The 8,972-nt window shown below is 42.1% G+C and overlaps 1 long non-coding RNA gene across 1 annotated transcript in view; it reads right to left on the minus strand.

Moving 5' to 3' along the window:
• Window positions 1-6,439, minus strand: part of LOC139032614 (uncharacterized) — a 611,315-nt gene extending 604,876 nt beyond the window's left edge. Inside the window, exon 1 of the long non-coding RNA XR_011485178.1 lies at window positions 6,247-6,439. This is a non-coding gene — a long non-coding RNA (uncharacterized lncRNA). The remainder of the gene's footprint in view (window positions 1-6,246) is intronic.
• Between the last annotated feature and the right edge of the window lie 2,533 nt (window positions 6,440-8,972).

The raw sequence follows: 8,972 nt of genomic DNA on the forward strand, positions 1-8,972 counted from the left end.
CCAATGTTCATCGCAGCACTGTTTATAATAGCCAGGACATGGAAGCAACCCAGATGCCCATCAGCAGACGAATGGATGAGGAAGCTGTGGTACATATACACCATGGAATATTACTCAGCCATTAAAAAGAATTCATTTGAATCACTTCTAATGAGATGGATGAAACTGGAGCCCATTATACAGAGCGAAGTAAGCCAGAAAGATAAAGACCATTACAGTATACTAACACATATATATGGACTTTAGAAAGATGGTAACGATAACTCTATATGCAAAACAGAAAAAGAGACTCAGATGTATGGAACAGACTTGTGGACTCTGGGAGAAGGCGAGGGTGGGATGTTTCAGGAGAACAGCATTGAAACATGTGTATTATCTAGGGTGAAACGGATAACCAGCTCAGGTTGGGTACATGAGACAAGTGCTCGGGCCTGGTGTACTGGGAAGACCCAGAGGGATCGGGTGGAGAGGGAGGTGGGAGGGGGGACTGGGATGGGGAATACATGTAAATCCATGGCTAATTCATATCAATGTATAACAAAAACTACTGTAATGATGTAAAGTAATTAGCCTCCAACTAATAAAAATTTAAAAAAAAAAAAAAAATAATCATCTTTCTATCGCAGAGGGAGAATGGCCCTGTTCCTTTCAACCTGAGCACCAGAGTCGTCATTCTGATTTTGAATCAGGTTCTTCTGATCCCTGAGATCTAAATAAGACGGGCTCAGACTCCAAGTTTACTGATGAAGTCCAAAATCTTTCAAAAAGACTTAAGAAACTTACAAAAGTCTTAAGTTCTCAAGGTCCCCTCAGTATCTGACCTCTTCCTGTACGTGTTCTTCCTATTATGTACTACACTGACACAGAAATGGCATCCAGACCCTTCCTTAAAAAGAAGGAAAGAAAAAGAAAATGTTGTGAGTATGGAATGAAGGTTTTTACTGAAAAGGCCAAGTGACACCACTCTGAGCAATGATAATGAAGTGGTTTTCTTCTGGGTGCGTCTGGGAATGCTTTTGCTTTCCTGATACAAAGGCAAAGACAGTGTGCCTAATACCACCAGATCTTTCTTCCATCCCATTGTTTGAATGCAGATGCAATATCTGGAGCAATAGTAGCTCTCTTGTGAATGTAAGATAAGTAAAGTGAAAGTGAAGTCACTCAGTCATGTCCAACTCTTTGCGACCCCATGGACTGTAGTTCACCAGGCTCCTCCACCCATGGGATTTTCCAGGCAAGAGTACCGGAGTGGGTTGCCATTACCTTCTCCAGAGTATCTTTCCCACCCAGGAATCGAACCCAGATCTCCCACAATATAAGCAGATGCTTTACCATTTTCCAGCTACTGAGCCAAGGCCAGCACCTTTTTATTTCTTGTTTTGTGCAACAAAGTAAATTCCTTTTGCTTTTTTTCTGTTATTTGATACTGAGAGCACTTAAAGCCAATACAAAATTTCAAAATCACACTCATCATAATCCTAAACCTGTGAAATTCAAACAGTTTAAAGATGTGTGACCTAAATGTTTACTGTTAAGTCTGCCTAAACTCCTGAATGCCATCAGGGCCTTGGGATGTAATCAAAATTATCCAGTTCACAGCTCCGTAAGATGGTGATGAGAGATAAGAAAATGATAAAGATGGTAGGTGAGTAGAAAAACCCTTTCCTCAGAATGAGAGCTCATTTCCTCTAGCCACCTGACTCTCTGAATCTGCCCTGAATTTGGAGAGGAGCCTAAACTCTAAATCTGTCCTGACTCTTCAGAAACCCATTAATAATAGATGCTGCCCACCCACCTGAGCCATGCAAGGGCCCTGAATTCCTGGTGTTAACCTTCACCCATGAGCTAGCATGATACTATCTTAGCTGCTACAGTCTATCATATAAATTCAATGTACTACCTGACAGGATAATCCTGAAGAATGATTTATATACAAACACCTATTAGGTTGAGCTTCCCTGATAGCTCAGTTGGTAAAGAATCCACCTGCAATGCAGGAGACCCCAGTTCGATTCCTGGCTCGGGAAGACCCGCTAGAGAAGGGATTGTCTACCCACTCCAGTATTCTTGGGCTTCCCTGGTGGCTCAGCTGGTAAAGAATCTGCCCGCAATGTGGGAGACCTGGGTTCGATCCCTGGGCTGGGAAGACCCCCTGGAGAAGGCAATGGCTAGAGACTCCAGTATTCCATCCTGGAGAATTCTATGGACTGTAATCCATGGAATCACAAAGAGTCAGACACAGCTGAGTGACTTTCACTCTCACCTATTAGGTTGGCCAAAAAGTTTGTTCAGGGTTTTTGTATGTAGAAAGATCCTGAACAAACTTCTTGGCCAAATAGTAAAAGGCAGTAGAAAACAGTAAATTTCTGTTTAGACAGAAATGAATGTCATACCTCCAGTAAAAATTATGTTGTATGAATGGTTAAGGGTTTTCTGGGGTGCTCAAAATATTCTGTTTGTTGACATGGGTGGTGATTACATGGGTGTTCATTTTATGCAAAATTCTTTGTATCTTTTTGCTTTATGTTCTTTTCTATATTTGCATTATATTTCACAATAAAGACTAAAATGGTGTAAAGAATATTAGTGACATGCAAAGAGGCTAAAGATATCTTTAAAAGGTAGGTTATACACCAATGTGTGTGCTGTCAAGATTTTTCACCAAACAGATATGTACCAAAATGTTAATGCCTTATCTTCAATAAGGGTTACAGTAGCGATAACTGACAGATTGTTGACCACATATGTGTTTCTAAAAAATGAACACTAAGTCACATGTATAATAACCTTCCTTTTCAAAGTTTATATGAACCACTGGGAAAGAACAGACTATTTGGACACATTTGTTCATATTAGAATATTTTTCCACTTAAATCATGATCATTAGATGAGCATTATTTTAAATGGTGAGCATAATCCTGTGAATCACTGAGTTTTTTTTTTATGATTTTGCTTTTACTGTCAAATTTCTTCATTAAAACCAGCTGTGACACCAGTCAGTGGTGTCAGGTGAGTTTAAACTGATAGGAAGATACCGAGAAGCTTGCTCTGCTGCGCCCTCCTTTATTACTGTAAAGAATCACACTCATGAAGACATCACAACATTGTAAACAACTGTCATAAAAGTAGATTCCACCGAGTCATCTATATCCTTATTATAACTTTATTGTAGCACATTCATATAACTTACCTTGAAATCATTTAATAGGGACATCTTCTACTACACAATCTTGGTCCTGTAAGTCACCAAGATGATTTTTAAAGGTCAAAAAGTTTTTTAAAAAATGTTTGGGATTTGAATCTCCTATGATTTGACAAATGGGTTCAAGGGCGTGAACCAGAAAAAATATTTCAAAAAGGAAGAATTCTTTGTTTTCTCATTTAGAAAATAATAAGATAACACATTTCTATATAATGACTCTAATTACATCTAGAATATTCAATCAGGTAGAACCATCAAGTGTCCGAGGATGAGTGTCAAATTGGACAGAAATGAGAAACGCGGTACCACAATGTTCTAACATTAGCAACCATCATTACTTACGGTCTGCAAAACTGACAGGAGCATATGCCAATCAAATAAGTAAACTGTATTTAGATAACCCAGGTAGTAGTTCAGTGGGGAGCTTTTGAAAAAATAAATTATTATTTCAATGCCAAGTCACGCTTACAGCTTTGAACGAGTAGCAAAACACGAGCATGTTTCTCAAATGGATTTCACAGCATCAGTGCAAAAGCCGGAGGGGATGGCTTAGTTTTTTAAGCCTCAGATTTGAAATACCCAGACTCCCTGCAACTACAGCGTTAAATCCTCTGTGGAACCACAGCTTCAAATGCTATCAGGAGAGACTCAACTCTTCATCCTTCTGAGACTGATAAGTTGAAAGCCATGAAGTTTAGAGGAAAAGAGGGGAGCCTACAGCCACCTGCGCCCCTCCTCACCCAACACAGGAAGGCTCTATTAGTAACAACGCTTAAGTTTCCATTTGGGAAGGCTGGAGGATGCTGCTTTTAAAACATTCCAGAAATCTCACAACCCTCACAAAAGACATGGACCATCTTTTTAAGCATTTAAACCAAATTTTAGAGAATGGAAAACATTCTTTTTAATTCTCATTTAAGACAGTCGAGAAAATCAAACTGCTTACTTTACAAAATGCCTTATAGGTATCCAGCCAACTCTTTATTAGTCCTATAGAAAATTCTGAATGGCGAAATTTCTTTTTGCTGCTTTGTGTATTTCTGGGCTGCCTCCTCGCTGACATCAATTGCTTGGCAAATGCCAATTAAACGACTGAATTCTCATAGTACTTTACCATTCTCTCACATCTAACGTAGTCCCTAAACTTTCTAAGATAAACACTCTTTTTTCTCCATCTGACAGATGAAAAGTGTGCCAAGGGAATATTACGTGAATTAATCATGCTGATAGGTTGTTGCCCCACGTTTTAAAAGGGGCTTCCCTGGTTGCTCAGTGGTAAAGAATCTGCCTGTCAATGCAGGAGATGAGGGTTCGATCCCTGGGTCTGAAAAATACCCCTGAAGGAAGAAAATGGCAACCCACTCCAGTATTCTTCCCAGGGAAATCCTATAGACAGAGGAGCCTAGTAGGGTCCATGGGTGTTGCAAAAGTCAGACACAACTGATCAACTAAACAACAATGTTTTAAAATCCAGAACTTGAGAACTCTCCCACAGTATTGCTAGTCACAGTAAGTTCCATTTAGGAAAGCAAGCTTTTGACCAAAGAAAATTGTGTAATGCATTCTAAATTTAAATAAAAATAACATATAACTGTCTTGATTTATCATATTACCTAGGGAGATGTGGGTTTGATTCCTGGGTCAGGAAGATTCCCTGGAGGAAATGGCAACCCACTCTAGTATTCTTGACTGGAGAATTCCATGGACAGAGGGGACTGGTGGGCTACAGTCCATGGGGTCACAAAGAGCTGGACATGACTGAAGCGACTGCACAGGCACAACGAAGTCCAGTTCTTTTAGACAGAAGAACTAGAGATAGCTATACAGGGCAGTGGGCAGAGACCAGTTTTCTCACGGACCGCATCATGCAACTTTGTATTTTCCTGAAGGCTTGGCCTGGCCCCCAAGGGTGTATCAAGAACACTAAGGCTCAATGCAGGTGCTAACCAAAGCTAATTGAAAAGACAGTGCACGTTTTCCTTGCTTTCTCAACCTGTTTCGCCTCTTCTAAATTGCAGATGGCATTAATTTACCCTGATTACCCCAGCACAAATGACTCATTCCTCCTCCAAAAACCCTGAGCAGAAATTTGTAACACTTCTCTTCAATTACACCTAACTTTTTAATAGCATTTCTTTATCTTAGGATAATTCTTCCAGGCTATCTTAGGCTGTTTAAACTATACTTAAATTCCTCGCAGTAAGAGCCATGAAGTTTCTGTAAACCTTACAACTCTTACCAAGTTAATATTTTAAAAGTCTGCACAGATTTATAGACACTCCTCTATATCATTTGGTGACATGGTTTCCCTTCACAATCAGACAGGCATTCCAGCCCCCTGGAGTCTCATACTCTGCCATCTCCCCAGACAACTGAGCTAAACAAACAAGCCATGCATGTGGTTGAAAACAAGAGGACAGCCCCCAAAATGGAATCACTAAGCTTCACATCATCAAACTAAGACTGACAAGAATAGTTCTGGTTCTTCCAGAAATGGAAAGGGAACCCAGTCAGTCAGGAACCATCTGATCAGCACTAGTTAGGTAATCTGCTCGTGAAGCCCTCTGTCCTCCCCTAAAGCAGGGGTCTCCAAGCTGTGAGTCGCCGACTGGTATCTCCTGCCAGATCAGCGGTGGCATTAGATTAGAAATAAACTGCACAGTAAATATAATGCACTTGAGTCATCCCGAAATCACCCCCACCCCCAGTCTGTGGAAAGATTGTCTTGCACAAAAATGGTCCCTGCTGCCCTAAAGGAAAGTAATCTTGAACCAACCAATCTGCCTTTTTTTGGGGGGTGGGGGGGGAGGTGCTGGTGTAACCACCTTGTTTGCATTCCCTTCTGCCTGTGAAAGTCTCTCATTTTGTACAGCTCCTTCGAGCTCCTACTTTCTAGATTGGCTACTTCCTGATTCAAACTGATTTTTGCTAAAATAAATGAATGTGACTCAGTTTATCCTTTAACAGTGCCAGCGTCAGAAGACAGAGTGAAATAAACCCCCACCCCACACACGCAATGGCAAAGAGCAAGCAAACGCAGGTACCTGCTGAGCCCTCAAGCTCACGGTTTCTTGCTGGCTCTGGAGGTCGTGGGTGAGTCCCCCCGGAACCTCGTCTAAGCTTTCAGACTTCAACTGAGCATTCCTTTGTCTGTGCTGGGTCCTGAAACTGGCTGAGTCCAGCTGGGTCTCGCACAGAAGCCAGACTGGGTCTGGGGTGGGCGCGGACTGCCGTGAGCTGGACCCGGCTCTGCCTGGCACCGCAGGTGAATCAAGTTTTGTTATTAGGCTGAACAGGCAGGCTCAACTCACAAAGGTAACCTGAACTAGAGAGGCCACAGTGGAGGGCTTTTCACCTCCACTCAGGAGGTGCCCTAGAGAGAAGGGGTCTCAGTCAAGACTCACCAGAAGGGGCAGAGGGAACATTATCTTTCCTCCTCTATGGTCTCTGGGGACCTGGATGAGACCCACTGGGACACCCCACCTGCTCCAGGGCCTGCAGCCGGGATCCTGGGGAAACTGGCGAAGCCAGCAAAGGGTGGGGGTTTTGCTAAAGTCAGCTCTCCCAGATCTCTACTGTGGGGCTTGCCCAAGAGGAAGGAACAGTTTCCAAATCCACCTTGGCAGGAAAAAAACATTTGTGAGAATTAGATCTTCGGGTTGTGACTCGTGACTTAGATTTTCAGATGCTCACTGGTGCTGACTCTCTCCCAGGGACAGCTCTGCCTGCTGGTCTGTCTCGTTTGGGAACTGAGAACTTAGCCTGACAGTTCTCGGGTTGGAAGTCTGCGCACACAGCCTGGAAGACACGTGGGTTGCAGCCCACTGAGACTGCCAGATCTCAGGAGAACTCCGAGTCTTTCCTTTGTCTGTCCTGCAGGTGGTGCCAGATCTTGGGGGAGTAGGATCTTCTGTCCTTCCTGAGGGAATGCCCCTTGCATCCAGTGAAAGTTGCTTAGTCGTGTCTGACTCTTTGCAACCCCATGGACTATACAGTCCATGGAATTCTCCAGGCAAGAATACTGGAGTGGGTTAGCCTTTCCCTTCTCCAGGAGATCTTCCCAAACCAGGGATCGAACCCAGGTCTCCCGCATTGCGGGCAGATTCTTTATCAGCTGAGCCACAAGAGAAGTCTTTGCATCCACAGGGTTGTTTAATACAGTCAGGAATATTTACTGTCTGTCCCAGCTGAAACCTGACAAAGTATTTGAGAGGATTTTTTAAAACTTATATTAAAGTAGCTCTATTGTCAGAAGTTGGCCAAATTGAAAGTTGATTTTTAGAGGCTGAGATCTATATTTTTTTAGGTTTGGACCTCTAAACTAAAAATAGAACTGTACCCAGAAGGAAAGAAACACATTATGAAGCCTTTGTGGAAGGAAATACTAAAACACTCTGAAGACACAGAACTCTAAATCTGAAACAATGAAATCTGATATTTACCTTAGTAGAAGATCTTCTCCCGGGCATAGAGAAACAAATTGAGGATAAGTGGTTGGATGGGTGGGTCAGTCTCTTAATATTCAGGTTGCAGTCCAATTATTTGAGGAATTAAAAACATTTTACTTGTATTACAAATAGAGTCTTTACAAGAACAGAAATGCGGCTCTAGAAACAATTCACAGCACACTCAATCCTTTGCTTTTTTTCCTTTTTCTTTTTTTAACCAATTCCCAAACCTCCCCAATTCATCTCAAAATGCTTTCAGATTTTTTAAATTATTTGGACTTACAAACAGGAGTCCTTCTTGGTGGAACTTGCACTCTTTCACTGTCTTTTGAGATGTAACTGTTCTACATGGTCTTCTCTAGAAACCAAGGTAATTCTTATCAGAAGGAGAGAGAGACAGGGAGAGAAAAGGCTATTTTGCGATCTAGGCCTATGAAGAGTCTCTTTCATAAATGTTAGCAAAAAGCTAGAAAACTAAGATCATGGCATTCGGTCCCATCATGGCAAATAGATGGGGAAACAGTGGCTTTCTTTATTTTTCTGGGCTCCAAAATCACTGCAGATGGTGATTGCAGCCAAGAAATTAAGACACTTACTCCTTGGAAGGAAAGTTATGACCAACCTAGACAGCATATTAAAAAGCAGAGAGGCATTACTTTGCCAACAAAGGTCTGTCTAGTCAAGGCTATGGTTTTTCTAGTGGTCACGTATGGATGTGAGAGTTGGACTATAAAGAAAGCTGAGCGCCAAAAAAATGACGCTTTTGAACTGTGGTGTTCGAGAAGACTCTTGGGAGTCCTTGAACTGCAAGGAGATCCAACCAGTCCATCCTAAAGATCAGTCCTGGGTGTTCACTGGAAGGACTGATGTTGAAGCTGAAACTCCAATGCTTTGGCTACCTGATACAAAGAGCTGACTCATTTGAAAAGACCCTGATGTTGGGAAAAATTGAAGGCCGGAGGAGAAGGGGACAACAGAGGATGAGATGGCTGGATGGCATAACCAACTCAATGGACATGGGTCTGGGTGGATTCTGGGAGTTGCTGATGGACAGGGAGGCCTGGAGTGCTGTGGTTCATGGGGTCGCAATGAGTTGGACATGACTGAGCAACTGAACTGAATTGAACTGATCTGAAGAGGTAACCTTAACTTGTTCCATCTGCCAGAAACACAATGATCTTTTATAAGCTAGTGGGTTTTGCATTATTATACCTGTCTCATGGCTAAAATTTTAAAACAAAAGCTATAAAAACTGTTTGCATCTGTCTGTACGTTTATAGTATCTATGTGTGTTATAGTTGTATGATTTTTTAAGCTTCCCA

The sequence above is a fragment of the Odocoileus virginianus genome, chromosome 32 (genome assembly GCF_023699985.2).
Source record: "Odocoileus virginianus isolate 20LAN1187 ecotype Illinois chromosome 32, Ovbor_1.2, whole genome shotgun sequence".
Lineage (NCBI taxonomy): Eukaryota > Metazoa > Chordata > Mammalia > Artiodactyla > Cervidae > Odocoileus > Odocoileus virginianus.